The sequence below is a fragment of the Pleurodeles waltl genome, chromosome 8 (assembly GCF_031143425.1).
Source record: "Pleurodeles waltl isolate 20211129_DDA chromosome 8, aPleWal1.hap1.20221129, whole genome shotgun sequence".
In the NCBI taxonomy this organism is placed as follows: Eukaryota; Metazoa; Chordata; class Amphibia; order Caudata; family Salamandridae; genus Pleurodeles; species Pleurodeles waltl.
Genome location: NC_090447.1, coordinates 1,043,285,062 through 1,043,308,492, shown reverse-complemented (window position 1 = coordinate 1,043,308,492; position 23,431 = coordinate 1,043,285,062).

The window sequence follows — 23,431 nt, the reverse complement described above, 5'->3', positions numbered from 1 at the left end:
TAAATTGTATGGTGAATAAAAAGTTTAGGTGAATAATTTAACTAGCATAAACAATGTTTTCAGATAAATCTGCATCACAAGTGAAACCATAACCAGTGTTAATTATTGTAGAATTTATGTTGTTTGATCACCGCAAAAGATGTGCTGTTTGTGGCTCTGTTGTTTATGATGTAATTGTTTTTTATTACTCAAAATAATAAAACTAATGTTTATTAGGAATCCCAATACTAATGGACTGTACAAGAAGACCATTTATGAACCACAAAAAGTGCCTTCCTCGCATGTAAAGGATTTTATAAATGAACCAATCATGTTCTAGAAAAATGGAGTTCAAAGATCATTTTTTAGTAAAGAAAATTAAAAGGAAAATAGTCCATAAGTAATAATTTAAGATGAACTGAAGTTATTTTTAAATACATTTTCTAGCCCACAGTATAAGTGAAACACATGTTGGAAAATGGATTATTGGTAAGGGCTGGTAAGTACCTACACTTAGCAATATGCCAGTAACCGCCACTAGCTCCAGCTCAAACCTTGGTATTTTGGCAAAGAGAGACAAGGCTTAACTTAGAGGACAAAGCATAAAGCATTCAAGTATCACAAAACAGTAATTAAATAAAACACCAGAAATAGTTTACAAATCCATGATCAGTTTATAAAAATAGGAAATATTTTTAGCTTTCAGATGACACCAAACAGAATAGAATCAGATAAAAGGAACCAGAGATATTAATTTTTAAAGAATTCATACTTTTTAGCTCATAGAAATGAATAGCGCCAATCTGGTCATCTGGTCGCACCCCGACCAGGGCAAAGTAAAAGTTTTAAGGACCACTGCGATGGAGCCCTACTCGGCCACAGCAAGTGGGATGCCTTAGTCCAAATGACTTAGTTGTTTTCTTGAAGATTTTCTTCAGCAGGACAAAATCGCCAGTCCAGTCCAACCTCCTTGAGCCCTTCCTCGGATAAGCATCACTGGAGCCCTTGATGAAGATTTCTACTTTGGGACTTAGACGATTTTCAAGAGGAAAATCCTTCAAGCAGGGCAAACCTGAATCTTGATCCGACATCCCTGGAGCACTCTTCGGATACCCTGCCTGGAGGTCCTGGCCAACTTCCTACATTCTGACTTAGTCATTTTTTCAGAGATTTTATTCACCGGAACAAACCAGCAAGTCAGGCTAGGTCGCTGTTGAGGCCAACCAGCTAGAGTTGCCATGGCGGGTCGGTCCCTTAATAAAGCTTTTTTCCAAAAGTTCTCCAAAATTCTCCAAACTTCTGTGTCTTCTTCCAGAAGGTCTTTTAAGGTTCTTTTGGTGTCCACAGCTCACCCCAAGGTTCCAGAAGCTCTGAATTGCTCCTTCAGGGAGCAGACTACAACTCCTAGAATGCACCTGGCGCAAACTCCAAATTGGCCACTGGACAGTGGTCAGCTGGTCAGTTTCTTCAGGGGTTGGTGCAAGGGACTCTGGTTAACACGTTTTCACCTGTAGAAAACAGGGTGTCACTCCTTGAACCAGTTGAAGCCAGGAAAATTCCTTCTTGTGGTGAAGCCGAAGTGTGCAGCTGTTGCAATCCTCCAGAGTGCAGCAGGGTAGTCCTTCTTTTTCTGATGTTCTTCCTTGTAGGCATCCAAGGTGTAGGTGCAGCTGTGCCAGTGTTATCCTTGCTCCTGGGTGAAAAACAGGGGGGTCCTGGTACTCCAATCAGATGCAGGGTCCTTCCCCCTGTGATGACCACTTCTGGGAAGTGTGACAAAAATCAATCACAGGGAGCAACATTCCTAAAAAATCCATCATGGCTGAAACTGATTTTTGTAGGTTAGATCTAGCTAAGACCACCCACTGGTGTGTCTAAGAATCCTAAACACACCCCTCTCCTGCCCTCTCCTAATCTAATCATGAGGGCACCTAATTGTCTGGGTTTGCAGGATGTGAAGGAGGTGCTGGGTTGCTCCAAATGTTTTTCCCTGCCTTTGAAGACCAGTTTGGCAGCCCTCCCCTTCCTGCTTCTCCATCTGCCGAGGGGAGTTCTCCTCCCCCAGGCACATCTCTTTGTGTTCAGCCCAGGCCATTTCACACATCATCAAGCAAGCCTGGCCAGGCTGCCAGAGGCTGGCCAATCAGAGAAGGTCACTACAGGGCTGAAGTTGGCAACTTTTTAGGTAGAGTTTAAAACTCTTTACCTGAACAAGTTACATTAACTCCAACAATTTTAAGTTGTGTGATTCATTATAGCAATTAATTTGATACCAAAATTAAAATAATGTCTCCCCATTCTAGCTTATGGAGGCCATTCACTACAATGAGGAAAAACAAAATGACAGTTTTACCTCACCAGGGCTTATAAAACTATTTTTAAAAGGTCCATGCTTACAGGTACAAGGCACCCAACTCTAGGGGCACATAGGGCACACCTTAGGGGTGACTAATATGTAAAAATAAGGTAGTTTAAGACTTTGGAAGTACTTTTAATTCCAAACTCGAATTTGCATATAACTTTAGTTTAAAAGCAGCCAGTAAGGCAGGCCTTCCTTTAATATGACACTGGGCACCTCAGCAGTGCTCCTATGGGTGTACTACCCATGCCCGGGTCCCTAAACCTACATGCCCTAACATATACTAGGGACTTATAGGTAGGTTAATATTGTCAATTATAATTAGCCTAATTTGCATATCCACTTTACACAGAGCACTGGCCCTGGGAATGGTAATCAGTACCCAGGGCACAGTCAAGAGTCAGCAACTACCAGTATCTGTCCTAAAAGTGTGGGGTTGACCAGGGTAAAAAGGAGGAGTTTCCTACATTGCCCCCTCAGATGAAAGGTGATAGGTACTAACCTATACCCTGGTAGTCCTCATCAGCTAAGTGGAAAAACCTGGAAAGGCCAACTGTGTTGGCATGGCATTCCCAGGTCTACTTTCCACTGTAAAGTCCATCCTCTGTAGGGAAATGGACCACCCTTAACCGTTTTGGGTTCTTTCCCCTGATTTGCATTAACCATCTGAGAGGTCTGTGGTCAGGTTGTACTTGGAAGTGAGTGCCAAACAGGTATGCCCTCAACTTCTTCAGGGACCAGATAACAGCAAAGGCCTCCCTCTCAATGGTACTTCATCTTTTCTCTCTGGGGAGTAGTCGCCTGCTGATGAAGGCAACTGGCTGATCTTGACCCTCTTCATTAACGTGTGCTAACACTACCCCAATCCCTTCTTCTGAAGCATCTGTTTGCACTATAAGTTATTTGCTATAGTCAGGGGCCAGTAACACTTGTGCTGAACAGAGTGGCAAAGTATTTTTGACACTCTGGGGTCCAAATGACTTTCTTTGGCTGTTTTTTTTAGGTCAGCTCTGTCGGAGGGGCCATTATTGTCCCATTATTCTGAACAAACATTCTGTAGTCCCCAGTCAGGTGAACAAAGGCCCGACATGTGTCTAGGTTTTAGGAGCCTCCCAATCCAGGATAGTCTGAATCTTGGGCTGGAGAGGTTGTACATGGCCTCCACCAACATATATATATATTGTAAGTGTATATGTATATATTTGTATATTATTTTATGCTTAACATGTTCAAATATTATCTTAACTATCTATGATTTTCCAATTATTCTGGATTCTCCCCTCCTCTATCCCTTCATTATTCTATTCAATCCAACTAACAGACACACATGTCCTTTGCTCAAATTAACCTCCCTATACTAATACAAATAATATACTCATATTTACCTATACTAATACACCACAAATTATTTTGGGTTCCAGAGCAGCATGCTACTCGCCAAAAAGCTCTTCGATGCCTTGTCAGGTGTACTAAGCGCTATATAAATATAATTTCAATGTTCATGGGTTCTAGACTGAATCGCAAAGGAATTAGGGATATTGTGGAACAACAGTCATAGAATTCCTAAGCCCCCTAGGGCAGCACAGGGAGAAAACAACAGATTAAAGTATAAAGGAATCTGAGGGATTTGAAAAGCTCAGTCATGGTATATGTGCACCCCATAAAGCTCCAGGGATAAAACAACATAATCCCTTCACGCTAGGCCCACTACAAAGAGGGCCCATGAGGGGGTCATGACAATGACTTTGTTTCATCTTACATGTGTGGATCATTGTACAGTCTACATTATATGCTGTGATTGGAATTAGAGGGGCATATATTGGCACCAGCCACACAGTGTCGCACAGATAGTCTCCCTGCACCACAGCTATGTTTGCAAGCATATTGCAAGATTTACACAGTATTCAACATATCACTTCAAAATGTTGCCTCTTGACCTGTGCAGAGGCTAGAATGGCCACCTATGGCCAATGCAGGCACACGTGCACCATGAGGCAAGGATTCAACTGTTACATACATGAGAATTGATGTGACTGTAATGGTGTGCCTTACTGATAACCTATATATGCTGTTAGCCCCAGTGCTCCAACAATCTTTGCTTCAGTACCCAGGACACCAATCAAATATAAGATTAGATGTTAGGGTCTAACTACATGTAATATCACTACAGTGAAGGCAACATTGTACTGTAACACCAGTGTTGTTTACTGGCTAGTATCCATGGAAGTGGCCCCCATCTGCCAGGAAACTTCAACCATCCTAACTATTGACTACTTGCTAAGTGTGGCACTCTATGCTTGTGGAGTAGGGCAACTACTTGCTAGGTTAGATTAACATTGTTTTTACCTTTTCTCCTCCCCTTGGCATGTGTAGATTGTTCCAATAGTCTGTGACCTGGATCATGAGATTTGATATTTGTGTCATTATAAACCTTTGATGTGTTGTATTATTACACTCACACTCAATGCATGTGAGGGCTCTCTGGTGTAGAGGTAAATCATTGACCCTACGTATCCCAGTGTGCCTTATTACACCATTTATCATTTGAGACATAAACCAAATTACTTATTAATTGCAGTTCATGCTAACTGACATCCCAGGTGTAGCACTGAACTTCTACATCCTTCAGTAGCGTAGGTATGATAAAAAAATATTGAAGAGGCTTTCCATTTGCATCTTCTTGTTCTCACTCCATGCATGAATGCTGAACTAATGTGATATCTCCAATGAAAGCATTGAGGCTCATGTGTGCATAATGACATTGTTTTTATTACTGAGCGAGGTATATATGGATGTATGAGAATGTGTTAGTGGTTTACACGGCTCACAAAACACAATTTGTGCATGTGTGCAAATGTGTGATGGTTTAGGATTATTCAATGTGTGCCAGTCTAGTTACTAATGCCTTTTGTAATAACATGAAGTTCAATAGTTCAAAGAGATTTTTCACAAGATGCCATGGCAGTGGAGGTTCATGATGCTTAGCCTTGTCCAAGAAAATAATTTGATAGGGACTGTAGCACAATTTCCTTTAGATGGTAGGAAATGCCTTTTGGTTCTGTACATCCTCCATGGTCTAGTTAGTCGAATCATCAACAGACATACAATACACAGGTTGAAGGTAGTGCATTTATTTACAGGAGTGTTCATAGGCTGATTCATCACAGCAGTTATTGCAGCAACAACCCCATCATTGTTTGAGAGCCAAAGGATGTGGAGACAGAGTTCATGGGGGATACATGCCATGTAACATTTGGAGAAGAGTAGTATTCTAGTCAGGTGGAGGACAAAATTGCCATCAGAGAATGCATACCTCATTGACAGTCTACAAATGGATGAGATAAACAGGTGTACAGGGGATGAAAATAACACAGGTCGAATGGAAAGCTGGTCAAGAGAAGCAGATAAATGTTACTGACTAATTCACTGATGGAAACTGGTAAGGTCTCCGTCTTCCTCTGATGTGTCGTGTGCTTCCCCTGAAGGTGGTGGTGTCCGAGGCACACACACATCAGGGACTGAAGATGTGACTCCCCTGTCCCCAGCAGCATTTGCCTGTGCCAACAAGGAAGGCGGCAGAGCATTGAAAAGGACCTGCTGGCTTGTCAGCGAAGCAGCAACATTGCTGTGAGAGGCACCCATTGTTGCCTGATTCCGCTACTTAGAATTAGGGATGATGCGTATAGTCCCCAGCTGGCTAGCAATATTACTTGTATCACATCGTCAGGGGTGTTATTCTTGCCTCTGTCTCATGACACCAGCAATGTTAGCTAGGTACTGTTCCAATCTCTGAAACAGAGGATAGGTGCCTCTTATTGCCTCAGAGGTGTCCTGATTGGAATAGAGGTACCTACGGACTCCCTCTAGGGTGACCTTAACAATCTGCATCCTTGCACCTCATCTTCCAGCTTACTCTGGACTGCCACTGCCTGCAGTTGGATGACAACTTGGGGTTCCTCAGAGACAAGTGCCGGGCTTAGTCTGGCTGGGTATTTCCAGTCACTGTCAGCACCTCCTGCAACCAGAGAAGGTGTTAGTCTGTAGTCCAGGATTTGCTGAAACATCTCATTTTCCATGGGTGGGGCTGGATGTCAGGGCCAGCAGGTTGGTCATCCAGGACAGGCAACTGGTCAGAAGGTGTTATTTTGCCCTCTGCAATAAAATGGAGATATGCCAATAGTGATCTATGCTAGATCTTGACGTGAGTAACCTGTCTGACATACAGACTTTATCCTTATTCACTTTCAGTTCAACATTGATGCGTAGGACTTAAGTGATGTGTAGCTACTGAGGCCAAGGTGCACTGCAGTTGCCTTTCAGATGGCAGTATTAGTGTATTGTTCACATACCACTATGCGACAAGAGTGATATTCTGTGTCATACTACACATTTCGACACAGTTACATAGCTTGCTGGCCTGCCCTGCCAGTGTGGGTAAGTTAAGGTAAGGTCCACATCTGTCTTTCTTTTTCCTAATGGCTATACTGATTGGAGTGTGTTTTGTGATAATGACAGCACTACTGTGCACATTGCACCAAGTCACCAGGGTGCCATATATTCCCTATGGCCACTAGTCAGGCCAGAGCTCCTGAAAAAGTGATATGAGTTTGGTCATGTATTGAAATGTAATTCTGCAGTCTTCCTTTCACACGGTACACCATGACAGCCTGCCTTGTTGTGTTGCCTTGCATGCACATTGTGCATTCATGTGGCCAATAGCTCACACTGGCTACACATCAACAGAACTCTGCATAGCTAGCTACATTTCTACACTGTGGGAATGTGTAGGAACATGTACTTACCATGGTTGTGCTATCTGAACATATACATGGGATTTCATTACATAGTCAGCTGCTGCATAGTTCTAAACAGTGGCCACGGTGTGCTAACTCTGAAGGGATAGTCCCAGTCAAAATTGGTAGATTGCCAGCACTGATGCTCAGCCCATTTCATCATTGCCAAAGTTGGTTTACTGCAGGGTATCATATATCATTTGACTTAGCCCCACTCACTTGTAATGTTATCTCAGCGCTGCTAGGTATAATGAACGTCAAAAAATAAAAAAAGGGTGCCCTTTAGCAGTTTCCTAATAAGCTGTTAGTCAGTACATATGCTGATTTAGTAAGGTAGTTAGTTCCAATAGTAAGGGGCCAGATAAGAAAAAGCTCTTCTCTCAGCGTTAGATTTTCTAATGACCAGGAGAGCTTTTCCTCTTGATCGCAGTATTTTCATTGGAAAATATGGCAGGAGCTTCAGGGCAAGATACTGTGGTCCAAAACCCCTTAATGCTTTGTTGGTAAGGCAGCAGATTTTAAAAATGATAATTTTCCTGATTGGTAACTAATGTAATGATTGCAGAAGGGGGCAAACGCTGTCCCATATGACACATTGCAGATAAGGCGGGAGGCAGCATTTTATACTATTTGTAATTTAGCTAGTATGCTCTCATTTTCTGAGGCTTGCAAAGCATTAGAGTAGTCAAGTCTGCTAATTATAAGCCCCTGTACTAATATTTTCCTGGCTGAGACTGTTAGGAAGGGGAGGGTGTTCCTGCAGATGAAAGCAGGAACTGGTTGTTGCTGTTACCTGGTCTTTCATACTCCGCAAGTTATCAAAACAGAAACCACAATTTTTTACTACTAGTCTGGGAGAAGGAGCAACGGCCAGTTCAGCTAGCCACCAGACATCAGTCAAGTGGAGTTAGGCTTTCCCAAACAGTAGTATCTCTGTCTTTACAGCAGTCAGTTGCAAGTAGTTATAAGACAACCATGCAGTGATTGCTTTAATTTCAGACAGAAAGCACTTCTTAGTTATCACTGGATCCTTATTGAGGGAGACAATCAATTGAGTGTCATTACATACAACTGAATTTCCAGGCCATGCATTCTAGCAATGTTTGCCAAGGGTGCTACATAAATGTTAAATGGTTGGGGGATTAAGCAAGAGCCCTTAGGCGATCCTTTGTCAAGCAGTTTGGTAGGAGATTTAAACTGTCCCATGGAAACTGTTTGGGTTCAATTGCTTTTAAGTAGTCCCTAAACCAGTGTAGAGCCAGTCCCTGCATTCTGCATAATTGCAACCTTTGTAATACAGGGATAGTCTGAAACGATCTGTTATGGCAACTAAGGCCATTTCTGTACTATGAGATGAGCGAAATCCTGATTGTGAGTGGTCTAAAATAGAGTTTTGCTCTATATGGTTGTTATACCTGGCATCCTTGGTGTGGTCTCCCCTTTATTTGTTGACTTTGCTTTCTATGTTTTGACTGTGTGCTGGACTCTGTTTTTGCTGGTTTTGGTACTCTGGACACTTTACCACTGCTGACCAGTGACAAAGTGCAAGTGCTTTCTGTGTAAATTGTATGTGTAATTAGCTTTTCCACGATTGGCATGTTTGATTTACTAGTAAGTCTCTAGAAAAGTACACTAGCGGTGCTTACCGCCTGCAAATTAAATACTATAAGTGGGCCTGCAGCACTGATTGTGTCACCCACATGAGTAGCCCTGTAAACATGTCTCAGACATGCCACTGCAGTGCATTGTATGTTAGAAATAGGACATGTGCTGGTGGGTTCTTACATGTCCTAACAGTGAAATACTGCAAATGTGGTTTTCACTGTTGTAAGACCTATCTCTCTCATATGTTAACATGGGGCTGCCTTCAAATACTTTTTAAGTTCAGTTTTCCTTTGTGAGCAGATGGAGATGTGGAGTTTGGGGTCCCTGAACTCACAATTTAAAAATATATATTTTGGTGAAGTTGTTTTTTAAATTGTCAGTTTGAAAATGCCACTTTTAGAAAGTCGGACTTTTTCTTCTTAAACCATTCTGTGACTCTGCCTGTTTGTGTATTCCCTGTCTGGGTCAGACTGAAGGTTGGGCTCTTTTTGAATCTTGACAGTGACACAAAAGGAGCTGGGCTATACCCTGCATATCCTGATGGGCCATCTGGGCTAGAGATGAGGGAGGAGCTGATACTTACAACTGAAAGTGCTGTGCCTGCCCTCACACAATGCAGTCTCCAACTCCCGGTGTGAGTCTGGAGTCAGGCCTAGGCAAGGCAGGATCTTGTGAACAACTGAGACTTTCCTTTGAAGTTTGCCTTCAAACTCAGAAAGGGGTATAAGTAGTGGACCCAAAACCTCAGGTTTTTAGATTACTTTTGGACTAAAGAGGAGCCTCTGCCAAGGAGAAGAGCTGAAGAGCTGGAGGAGGAGTACTGCCCCTTTGCCTGTGACTGTGCTTTGCTGGGCTGGCCTGCAGTTGCTGCTTCTGCCTGAAAGATCAAATCTTGATTTGATGAAAATAAATGTTAATGATTTGAAAGAGGATAAAGACTGGACTGATATACTTTTGCTTGTGAAGTGTCTCCAAGAGCTTGGTTGGAGCTTGTCTCCTGTTTTGGAGTCTTGTGGCAATCAAAGACTACCTCTGACAGCACCAGGACTCTCTGCTGAGACTCCTACCCTTCCTAGTGGTACCCTATCCAGTCCCTGGGCCCTTTAAAGGTGAACCTGGTGAAACCATGACTGAAATACATACACAGGAGGCGTACAGGGGAAATTTTGACGCACCACCTGCATCGCACTTGGAGAAATGTTGCAACACTCACTTGCAGCTGTTGAAAACAACACAAACCCCACGCAGCGTGGTTCATCATCATGATGCGACCGGATTTCAGATGCATCGCTGGGCCTCAAAATCAATGTGAACCTGCCTGGAACCAAGGTGCCTTTCTGGAAATCGACACATCTCTCTCCTGCAGGAGAGAAAAACGATGCATCGCCTTTCTGACCAGAGAAGAAATGATGCACGGCCTCACTTGGTCATAAGGAATCAAACACATCACTGACTTTTCCGACGCACGCTCGCCCATGCAGCTTTATTTTTGATGCAAACTAGGTACTTTGTGTAACATCAACGCATCCATTATTTTCTATGGAGTATAACTCTTTTTAATTTAAAAATTGATATCATTACTTTTGTATGTTGGATTTTTGTCATGTTTGATTTAGATGAATATTAACTATTTTTCTAAACTGATGTGGTGTCCATTTTTTAGTGCTTTTACTGTGTTACCGTGTGTTTTGGTACAAATACTTTACACGTTGCCTCTGAGATAAGACTGACTGCTTGTGCCCAGCTATAAAGGGGTCGAGCAGTGGTTATCCTAGGTGTGTATCTCCCACCCTGACTGCCGACCAGAGACCCCATTTCTAACAGTAGTTAATCAGTTGTTTGTTTATCAGGCCTTGTAAACCTTTACTTAACAAGGGTAAAAGGGAGATTGGCCTGTAGTTAGTTGAGTCTGCTGTCGGAAGGTGAGGCTTTTTTTAAAAGGCTTAACTATAGCTTCTTTCTACCTCTGGGGAAATTTCTCTGTGGAGATACATTGGTTAAATAAGGGGCATTTTGCTGGAGCCAGCTGCTCTGCAAGTAAGGCTATAATGCTTGTGGAACAGGCATCAAAGGAGAACTAAACTTTCCTTTTGGAAGAGCCTTCAATATGTCCTCTGGAATAAACAAAGTAAACTTTGGTAAACCTGTAAAGCTGGGATGTGACTCAAGAATTTGGAAATTGTCATAATTAGTAGAGGGAGAGGAGTTAGCAAGGGTGTCATAGCCCTTAGGATCTCTAGATATTGGAATTTTTTCATAAGTATGGATTATTTTCTGTTTAAAATAGTCAGCTAATGAGTTACATAGGTATTGTGACTCAAGTGGGGCAGGGTTACAGGCATGTGTGTTTGTGAACTTGTTCAAGGCTTTATATAAAGCTCTGGAAGAGTTTTCAGGGGAGTCAATTTTAAGCAATATAAAAGCTTTTCTAGCTCGCTTAATGTTCTTATGATAAGCAGTTAGGGCACATTTAAAAGTAAACTTGACAAAAGGGTCCTTACTGGTATGCCAGCGTCATTCTAGTTTTTTACAGTAAGCTTTTTCTGTACGTAGTTCAGTGGTATACCAGGTGACATGTGTGCTGGGTGTAATTTTTGTAGCAGGGCAATTTGGATAAAAGCCACGGTTAAGGCATTGTGAAGTTTCTCCAAAGTCTCATTCAGTTCTTGTATTTCTTCTGATAAAGTAACTTTGAATTCCTAGAAGAATGACTCTGGGTTAATTTTGTGCCAATGTCTGGTTTTGACTCTGGTAACAGTGTTCAGCTTTTCTAAGCTTGATGATTTTGTGATATGACACCGAATCAGATGGTGATCAGTCCTGACCAATTTTCATGTACATGACTCCTCTGGCAATCCTCATTTAAGGCCAGGGACTCCACATACTGTCACACAATGATGGAACACAGATCATAAATTGACTCTCATGTGGTGCCAAACACTACAATATAAGTCACCACTTCCGATTGGACAACATGACTACCTGTATTTGAGGGTTATGGGTCAAGCTGCAACCCACATGCTAGTAGTGACATATACCTACCCTGGTTTGCAACACTGCTATGCACATACATCTCACACTCTAACCATCCCTGAATTTTGTCCATAGTCGTGGCAACCTCTCTCATCCTGGCACTTTGCATTTCCTTGTTTTACATACTCCTTGGTAGAAATGGGGTCTTTGGTTGGCAGTCATGTTACCCCCTGTCCAAGCAAGATCCCTCACTCTAGTCAGGGTAAAAGAGAATCACCTTCAGCTAACCCCTGCTTACCTGCTTGGTAGCTTGGCACGAGCAGTGGGCTTAACTTCAGAGTGCTAGGTGTAAAGTATTTGTACCACCACACCCAGTAACTTAATGAAAGCAAAACAAAATGAGACAACACAGGTTTAGAAAAATAAGAAATATTTAAATAAACAAAACAAGACTAAAACAACAAAAATCCACAATACACAAATCAAGTTATCAATTACAAAGCAAAAGACTTCATGTAGTCTTAAACACACACTAACACTGTTAGCGTAAAAATGTACCTTGGGTGCATCAAAAATAATCCCGCACGGGCAAGTGTATATAAATTATAGCAAACATTGGGGAAGAATAGGTACATAGACTTTTATGTATTCCAGAATTCAAGTCCAGGAGTATGCAAGTTATCTTAAACTGTGCAAATGTTATAAAATTAATAAATGCATTACCTGGTCTGAACTTGGTAGCCTCAGAAGATATTGATTCAATCAGAGTTCTGTCAGCAAGAAGACAGCAGATCTCGGACCCAACTCTGGTTAATTTAACAATCTTGAGTTGCCAGAGAAAGTGTTAAACATAAGAACGTTTTTAAATCATAGGGAATAGAAGTGTTACAGTTTCAGGGAGACCAGCATCCCCTTCCGTTACTGGAGCAAAAGAAAATACAAAAGGATCCAGTTCACTTAAACGTTGTTCTGCGAGGAGCTGTGGGGGGTAAACTATTGACAGCGTGACCATCAAGCCTTGCAAATCATCACAGGCTTACTGTGCACATAAGCAGGGACAGTGCATCCACAGAATAGTGAATAATAAGGCACCAGGATGTCCATGGTAGCTGAGACTGGCTGCCTTCTGTCTTATTCATGGTAATCCTGAGGGACTGAATAGTAATAGCAAGTGACCCTTGGTTCATGGCCCTCTACTTGAACAGCTATGCATGCCATCCAGGAGAATCATTGTGATTGGGCACATCTACATTAACCAGAAAATGAAAGCCATAACAGTGGATAAGTCCATTGCAAATATGTCACAACTAACAACTACTTGCCATTCAACAAACTCCCTACTTTCAGGAGATTTTAACCCAAAGGTTTTCCATCGGGCATGCACGGATCATACTGCAATAACTTGGCATCTCCTGAATCAAAGCCTCCCCCACTCCAAACAAAGGGACATGGTGAAAGATTAGCTAGTAAGAGCATGTGGGGTGGCTGGACTCTTTGTACTAAATGACCACCTATAAGGCGATTCACCACCGAAATGGACCAGGTCATCAAATAAATTGGTCTCTTATATAGACTATACAATAGTAAAATAAAACTTGTATATTCACATAGTAGATTTTAAGCATTTCCCATAGGCCAGACAGTGATCATCACCCGCAAATCTTTTCGATTGGAATTAAGAATAATAATCAAGAGCCCGCAAGGTCCCTTAAACTAAAAACCTGAAGCAGCTGAAGTGGAGCCAACTATCAATAAACACTTGTCAGAAGATGTCATAATAAAGTCTTACGCTTTTCACTGAAAGAGAGACCAATCCGATAACTTCCTGGGAAAATGTTACTGAGTACTTGACATCTAAATACCCAGTAAAAACATCTTATAAGGGGGCATGTATTGGGCCCTGTATCACCCCAGTGATGCCTAGATACATTCACTCGCTGAGCAGAATACTGAGGCAGCTAATACACTGCAATTGACCTAGGCCTATTATACTCCTTGTGTAAGGAGAGATGGACCTTAAAAGAAGAGGTATGAACCTACAAAAGAAACAATCAGGAATTCTTATGGGCCAAACTTCTGCATGCCTCAAAATTAAAGAACACAAAGAAATTTTGGAAGCGGATCAACAACATTAAAAATGCAGGTGGGCCAGGGTCTCGTCAAGGTTCTCCTATTTTACACACAACTACTGAATGGCTACAGTACACTGTGTCAACAATTACTAAAATTCTCAAAACATCTTCCCCCAATTGTGCCCATGGGACAAATGGAATTCCCCAAGCAGTTTTTAAACAAAACCTTTTGTTCTGGGCTAAGTAGTTGGTTGAGCTTTTTAATAGGATCTTATTGGTGGGGTCTCCCTCATGGAGTTGGAAAGGTTCAATTATCCATTCAATTTTCAAAGTAGCATAACTGCCAACTAACTACTATTTAATATTCCTTTTGGATGCAGAACCCAAATACTTTTCAATGATACTGCTTTAAGATCTAGAAATGTGAGCATTAGATAGAAACAGGCTGCCATTTAAAAAGGCAAGCTTTGTAAAAAAGAAAAATACACTAACCATGTACAGATGCTTGAAAAAGCCCTGAAAGACTCTATCTTGCCTAACTAGGGCCGCTCAGGCTCAGTGTTGACGTTGGGTTGTACACTTGAGAATTTATCATCAGGAGTGATTGATTATGAGATTACTTTTTAAGGTTCCATGCTGATGCTGAGTTGCATACCTAAGCTTTTATTATTTGCGGTGAGAGGCAGACTATGAAATTACTTTACAAGGCTTATGGTTTTACTAATATTACTTGCTTTCTTTGACAATATTCATTTTTATTGTATTACCAAACATCATTCGATAAAAAGTGTGGTTTCAATTAATTAATAAATATTAAAGTACTCCCTGGAACCATGGCAATTTTGACGTTGGCCTGTCAAAGAAGATAGCAGAAAATAGAGTTGACAATTGGGGTTTGGATTTGGGTGCTTAAGACACTGTCCTGTCCTGGGGACAAAACTCTAAATATGGGAGACCATTTTTGTCATTAATACTCTATGGTGGCCTGCAAATTCTAAATGGATGCATATGTTCAGATATTCCAGCAAGTAAAACATGTTTAGTGTTGGGACATAGTCACCGGTAATGATCATAAAAGTGTTTCTTCAGCCAGAGTGTCAGCAAGACCCTTTATTCGCTATATTTGAATTAACTCATCCATCCCTACAAGTATGGCAATAGAGGGACCCAAATCTGACACACAAATCCTTTGTCCTCAAATAGGAGGAGAATAAAATGAAACCTTGCAAACTAAGTCCAAGAAATACTTGACATTGTATTGTGGGCTGGATGATAGGGCTGAAATTAGAATGTTGTATGATTGCTGGGCACTCCTCTGTCAGAGTTCCAGGCTTGTCGATTACATTGAGTCCCAGGATGCTGGGAGAAATATTTAGGGGCATATTTATACCCAATTTTGTCATTTTTTCAGGCAAATTCAGCACAAACCTTACTCCAAAATTAAACTTTGGCGCTAGACCCGTGTAGCACCAACGTTTTGGAGTTAAAGTAATTTTTGGCCTGTGGGAAACTACCTTGCGTCAATGAGATGCAAGGTAGGCGTTCCCAGGCAAATGACTCCTGTCTTTACCAGGACAGGAGTCATGTCCATGGGGGTTGTGCGTCAAAGGATGACACTAGTCTGGTTAGTCTGGTTAGAGGCATTATTGAAAACCGGCTCAAGAGAGTCCTCTCTTAGTTACTACATAAATTGGACGGTGAGGATGGATAAGTAGTGGACCGAAAGCAATACTACTGAAGCAAATGGCAATTTGGAAAACCTGGCTGTGAGTAGTTAAGACTCAACCTGTGAGAGTTCCCCTGGTGTCATTGATGGCACATTTTAGGAAGGGTAGGAGCAAATAATGATAAGAGGAAAATAAACAGGTGCATGGCTCTATGATATCAATAAGTCTATTCTAAGCCTATTATGCCGTAGTATTAAGAAGGGAAACACCTTCTACTATAAAGAGTAGTTCTATCAAATCCAAGAGGAGCATTGTTGAACCAAAAAAATATATAAGGCTGAGTTTCTTCATAGCCAGGGGGACAATTTCTGCAGACAAGGCTTGTTCAAATGACTTTGAGAACTTGTGGGTAAGGTTGCAGGTAAAGGTGTTGTGCCCAGAGGAGCATCTGGAAACCATACAACATTCATATTCCAGCCCTTAAATCCAGCCCACAGCACATTCCTTCTCCTACCTAGAGCAGGGCATGATGTGGCAGTCCTCATGCATTTTTTTATTAACCAGGCATAATTTTATTGGACTACACTGAACACCGTCCTAGAGCTCATGAGGAATCACTCTTAGAGACTATAGTGGTAAGAGATGTGTTAAAAAAAGAAAAAATATAACCCTACTTTGACAGTCCTCCCTCTGGATGTGGAAAGTGCACTCAGTGGTCAGAAGATCTTTAAAAAGTCTAATTCATACAGAGTTCAATTCCTCTGAACTTGCACCATTCAAAAGCAAAGATATCGTTCATGGTATAACAACATTTTTTAATGCTATAAATATGTTAGAAAGGATTCTGTCTTCGTGACACTTATATATATATATATATATATATATATATATATATATATTAACCCTGGATCATCATTCCCTGGTGCTCCTAAGCGTCGAGGGTGCACAACTACCACGCAGATAACACTTTAAATATCAGCTATAGCATTATAAATGGCATCGTAGATGATATCAGAGGCGGGAACAGAGAAATGAAGTTACGTACTTTAGAATCGAGGTACATTATTAAATTAGATACAAAGGAACCTAATGGATTGAATATCTATGAAGAATTGGCTGTGCATATTAATCCAAGATAGCTATAGCTGTGAACAGCGATTACCACTGAGTGTAAAATTCATATCATGTAAATACTGACACCTCTGGGTATGGGCCAGTGGATATTGTATATCATACAGTTTATATATTATATTTTATATTTAATTATGAAAGTAACTGGGTACATTTTGAGTATAGCATACTTGATCTGATAATGCATGTGGTGACCTAAGAGTAAGGTTCACTACTACTATTTTTTGCTGAATTATGACAGTACGATTCTATTTATTTATTATTTTTTATTTTTTATTTTCTATGGTGCATTATTTTCGGTTTCATTTTCGTTTGAAATACTAGCTTATAATGTATTCTCCATTTCTATTTTAGTAGAAATGTTCATGCTTCATCATTTTCGTTCATTTTTCCATTTGAAATGCTAGCCTTGAAATGTAGCGGCAAAGCTGCAGGATTGATGTTATACAAGGAGAAAGGAAATGGGATACATTGTAACTTTAAACGTGTTAGCGCGCGGAGTCTCACGTGACTGGGATACAAGGTCCATAATGCTACTTTAAAATGGCGATCGCGAGGTTGATGAAGGCGGAGAACGCCGAAACGCATCCCGCATTTCGCCAATAAAAGTCTGTTATAACCATTGCTCTTGGAGTGCCGCCTCTCCTTTGGAATCGAGTGGAGACGAGTGCACATATATATATATATATATATATATATATATATATATATTTATATATTTCCCTTTACACCAAAGGGGCAGTAGAAGCAACTGCACCAAATATAGAACAATTTTCCAAATAGATGGCCCTGACAAGATTTTCTTATCTTGAACTTTGCTTTAATACTAATTGTCCACTAGTTTATAATTTACTAGTCACCTCTCTATGGTATGTTTGGTGTACCAGCAGGAAAGCTATCTAGAAGTTATCATATGATATTGTAAGGTTTTTCATCTTAATTGACGTTTTGGTGCAGAAGATGGTTAGGTCCTCCTTTACAAGGCCCGTGGTGCAGGACAGCGCAGCATGTGCATTACTGCGCTGACCTACATCACCGTGAAAGGGCAGAAATGTACCCTGTTTACAACATACAACACATTTCTGTCCTCCCCCCCTGCACTGGCACACAAAATTCTGCCATGCACCAATGCAGGCACCCTTTCACCAGGGTGCAAGGGTGCCTGCATTGTTGGGGTGATTTTTGTGCATGAAGGCACACCTTCCTGCATAAAAACAATCACAAGAGGTGTTTCCTCTTTCTATGTGTGTCACAGAATGCAGCACACACAGAAAGAGCAAAAATGGGGAGAGATAAACATATTCTCCCTGTGCATCACTCTAACACCACCCCTCAAGGAGTGCAGGATTCTGACCCATTCCTAGGTTCCAGTCAGATTCCTTCAGGTTCCACAAGTGTTGCCTGGGAACAGCCCAAGCAAAACCCATGGAACACCTCTTTTACGTAGTCTTATCAAGGAATCCATATTTACAAGATCAAGAAAAGCCATGCAAGGTTGCTTTGCGTGGCCTTGCAAATATGGGCTGGCACACTGCACCATTGGAATGTAAAAAAATAATTGACACTCTGGTGGTGCATTGTGCCGATAGGGTCTCGTAAATGAGGCCCTTCATTGTGTTAACATTAGTGAACTTCTATATTTACAACAAAGGATCAGAGTATCATGCTAAGTCTTATTTATTGGTGACAGATTGTCAGTGATGAATACTATATATAAACTTAATGCACATGTTTGAGCTGGAAAATGCAACACCTGAGATTGTCGGAGGACAGATCCTTCCATCACCTCACCACACTGTAAGCGATTTCTTTACAGGGAATCAATCCAAGATGCTTTTCATTTGTACAGGCTTCCAGTTTCCCACATGCTCGCCTCAGATCGAGGTAATTCCTGCAACCATATATTGGCCAAGACCCGGTATAATTCACCAGTAGAATTCTGTAATTGCCCTTCTTGCAATGCAATTCAAACTTCTTTCACAAGTGATGCAAGCTTATTCACCCACCTAATAAACCTGCATTTCCTCAAACTTCATGCTAGCAAATTGAAATGTTGAATGCAATATCCAATAAATTACCAGACAAAGTCACAGACATAATATTAGCTATGCTAAGACCTACCACTCACTCAGTGTCCCCTAAATCAACCCATGCATCTCCTCTTTCGCTTCTTGTCTTTCCTTCATCATTCCATGTCACTTATACTATTGTACCTCTTAATCACCACGTCTGTGCTCACTCTTCACCTCTGCCTTATGCGCTATATCTCCTCTCGCAGTGCATTCACTCAGACACTCTGCCTCCCTCTCTTCCTCAACTACATGCCTCCCACCATACAGTGTTCCTCCACTCTCCCACTCAGTGAATCCTCTGAGGTAATGGGGCAATCAATTATTTGGCCCCAGAGTGGTATATAAACAAGTTACTCATCTGTAAGCTGTATAACACAGCTTTTCCGTGTATTTGTGTGTAACCTAATGCTCTGTTGACAATGATTGGACATTTTGACTATATAGGCATATTTATACGTTTTCGGCACAGGGCAGAACCACAAGCCTTCTTGCTATTGTGCCCGGCGTCAAAAGAAAAGGGCAGCAATGCATCATATCTGTGAGATACAGCACATTACTGTCCTTTTCCCCTGTGCTGGCATGCAATGGATTGCCATGCGCCCACGCAGCGCCCTGGCCCCATTGTATAAAGTTGTCTGTGTTATAGTGATGATTGTTTCTGTGCAGAAATAATCACAAGAGGTGTCTTACTCTTTCTATGTATGCTGCAGAATGCAAGGGCCACAGCATTGGCCTCAGCTCCCAAGGTCAATGCTGTGACACTGTATCTGTCAGGCTGGCAGACAGAAACATCCTGATATGAAATTTCCACCGACCAGCCAGGTGGAAACATCGTAATACAAATGGGGGGAAATCTTCTGGCATGACAGCAGCCTCCTCACAATGGCTTTGGTGGTCAGCTCATCCAATCGCCAAAGATGTAATCAGGCCCTAAATCGCTTTACTAATGATTTTGGTGTTGAACAGTCAATTTATCTGCCCACAGTTAATGCAGATGTATGATCTACATTTTTGCATTCTCAAAAGCTATCAGCATTAGCCTTCTTCCTCGGGATCTGCATGATGATCTTTGTATCCACCTTCAGGCATCTCCATCTCAGAATGCTGTAATACAACAGAGCATTGGAGTAACCAGATGAGTCTGAAGGGATCTGGAAAAGGAACAGAAGGGAAAAAGATCTGAAAAGGAATATTTAGCCAAGAAGTAATTGCACTTGAGTCATTAATCACCACACACCACAGACTACTGTTCCCGACTAATGATTGATAAACTTGCTCTCAGAACGTGAGCACCTTACAGCACTACTGCACTATTGAGAGGTAGAAAGAAAGTATATCAGAGATGATTATGACTGTATTAGTCAATTGATACCCTTCTCAAGTACACACTCACACTCACTCACAGTCAGAAACAACAATGTACGAAGCACAATTGTCTCCAGGGACAACATAAGTATACACATAGTTTAATTCACTAGGAAGATACAAACTAGATTAGCCTACCAATCACCTATTAAGTCATAGGGGATTAGTTTTCAGAAAGTATGGCTAGCTGGGTAAGCAGAAATTGTCCCAGGACTGAATCAAATTATTTTTCTATTGCCTGCGTTGTTGCCAAAATCAAAAGCTTAGGTGGAAGGTCCAACCGCTCTCACTTTAATATCCTCATACGGGAGGTACTTGTGAGTTTTGTTTCCGCAGAAAATCTTTGCAGCAGGTGCCAGACAGAAACTAGGAGGAATTGAATTTCCTGGTGTGGTGCCAGTCTGTATACTGAAGACACACTCAAGTTGCAGTCACATCAGGGCATCTGGGAGCTGATGTCCGGAGGATCAAAGCTGAGCTGGAACAAATAAAGGCAGATGATTAGTGATGGCAATGTCAAGATTTCCACAATAGTTTGCAGTGCAACCACCAACGTCCTGATCCATTGGTACCATTGGCCTGATAATCAGGCAGGTCCAAGGCGTTGTGATCCTTGTGCACCTTGCAGCATGGGAAAAAGGATGCCTTGCAGCATGTGGAAAAGGACTTGCGAGTGAGGGACTCTGATGTAGAGGCTGGCCCAAAAGCACCCACCTCAACAATGCAGACAATACACCCCCTGCCAAGCATGCTCTAGGGCCCAGCTTCTGAGAGTACTGTAAATGGAATCACCTTAGCAAACTGGGAGCATGTATGTTCCGGGTGGGATTCCAGGAGCAATTCTCTGAAACATAACCCTTCCAGGATACCATATACTAAATGGAGGTGCCTTTAGTTTAGAGCCTAGAATTGCTCGGACTTTGCACTTTCTGTCCCATTTTACCAACACCAGCGGAGGGTGTCTGTGACAAAGATGTGAGGCTGTTGTGAAAAAGGAGGTATGTAAAACAGGGTAGACAGGGTAACAAATGCATATGACAATTTTGGCTCCTAAGACCTATGGTTGACCTGTTCTTTCACCTGATATGGCACTATGGATTTATGACCTTTTATTTTGTGACTCGCAATTTGTGATCCGTTTGGGAATCCACCATTGTGAGTGACAAAACAATATGTTAAGTACACTGTTTGCGATTCGCAATGGGGTTTAAAATGACCTACCTCGTCAATATTCATGAGGTAGGTCGCAATTTGCGACCCCATTGGCAATGGCCACACTCACATGGATGGTGGCCTGCTGTGGACAGTAGATCACCATGTTTGTGGCTGCTTTTTCAATAAAGCAGTTTTTCTTTTTGAAATGCAGGCCATTTTCTTGAAAGAAAAACAAGATGTGTTTCAAAAAGAAAACTGTAAAGTTTTCTGTTCATTTTTTAAAAGTAGGCAGTGGTCCGGGAGACCACGGCCTGCTCTTAAAAATGTTTTGCACCCTCATTGACGAGGGGGTTGAGGGGTCCCTTCCCATTTGCAAATAGTTTATCAACTTCTTCAAGGAGTCGGAAAAATGTGAATGTCTCGCAATCACATTTTGGTCACAAAACATTCACTCATACCAGTGGGATTCGGTATTAGGAAGGGATGCCCCAAACACACCCCTTCCTAATACCCAATCGCAAAAACAAAATGTGGTACGGTAACAATTTTCTGAGTCACACTTTGCCTTTGTCACATCTGCCTGTTTGTGACAAGAAAAATGCTATGTGCATCTGGCCCTATGTATTTTAGGTGAAACATGTTCTTATATATAAATATGATGTGTTTCGTGGATAACCATACCTTGTCTCTAGGCGTGCATACGGGACTTTAACAATGATTTTTATTGTAGTGGGTTTTATACCTGCGCTTGTCTTTGTCAAGATGGGAATGTGTCTAGGGCTGGATACAGTAAATGTGAGTCAGATTATTGTGTACTGTAGGTATGGAGTTTATGGTTAGAGAGTACTGTCACAGGTAGTGTGTGCGGATGAAACCCAGAAACCTAAAAGAATGGAGGGGTCCCTGCAGAAAAATGGTACGACTTGTATGCCAATTCAGCTACCCAGAGGAGATCCACCCAAGAGGTGGTAGTGTCCTTCACATAACAGCATAAGTATTGTTTGAGGGTTAGGTTCAACTGTTCAATCTGCCCATCAGTCTATGGCTTGTGATTAGTGAATAGGGCTGATGCAATTCTAAGGGCATCACACCATATTCTTCAGAAGCGAACAGAGAATTGGGAACCATGGTCTGAGAGGATTACTTTGGGCAGGCCAGGTAGCCAGACAATGTTGTGCAAGAGGAGGGTAGCCAATTGACTGGAAGGGAGAAGATCTGTACAAGCTATAAAAAGTGCCTGTTTTGTCAGACTACTACCATTTGAATCACAAGGTGTTTTTGCTATTCTGGGAGGCCTGTGATGAAGTCTATTCTGATATAATGCTGTGGAGTAGTTGGAGTTGGAAAGGGATGCCGCAAACCACAGGTCTATAAATGGGAGCATGCACAGTCTCAAATCCTTGAATCATTTGTTGTATTTCTTTCTTTCATATTGGCCACCAAAATCATTATTGTACGAAGTCAAATATCTTACGAAAGACTGGATGCTGAGCAAGAGGATTGGCATGAAGCCATTGAAATATTGTTTGTCTCAATTCTTGGGCTGGGACAACCAGACAAAAGTTGTGTATTGGTAGTCCTTGTGAGATTGTTCTCTTTGTGTCTTCTTTTTTCAGTTACCTGATATTATCACGGACTGTGTTAAAGAACTCCTCCATGGAAACTAGACAAAGGACTTTGGATGGAGCAATAATGAACCATGAAGGACCCATCATATTTGTCAGTGTAGAATGTTGTCGGGACCTGACATCAGCCTTTTCATTCTCCGTTCCAGGTATGTAGGTAATCATGAAGTCATATTCTGCAATGAATAGCATCCAATATAATTGGTGTGGAGTTAAGAGTCACGATGAACTGATAAATTGTAAGTTTCTACAATCCGTAAAATCAGAAATCATATACTAAGCACACAAAAAGTAATACTTCCATTCCTTAAAGGCATCTTGAACTGCCAAAAGTTATTTTTCTGCAATGGTGCAATTGTGCTCTGCTTCATTGAGTTTTATGGCACATAAATGACTGGATGTACCTGGCCTGTTTCAGAATGTCCTTGGAATAAGGTAACCCTGATGGTGATCTCTGAAGCATTAGCTTTGACAAGGAAAGGTTTGCGATATACTCGGATGAGCCAAAATAGGTGCAGATGTAAAAGCAATTTTGAGTTTGCAGAATGTGGACTCCACTTCTGGTGTCCATACAAAGATTGCATTTTTATGCAGTAACTTGGTGACTGGTGCCACTGTTTGTGAGAAATAGTCAA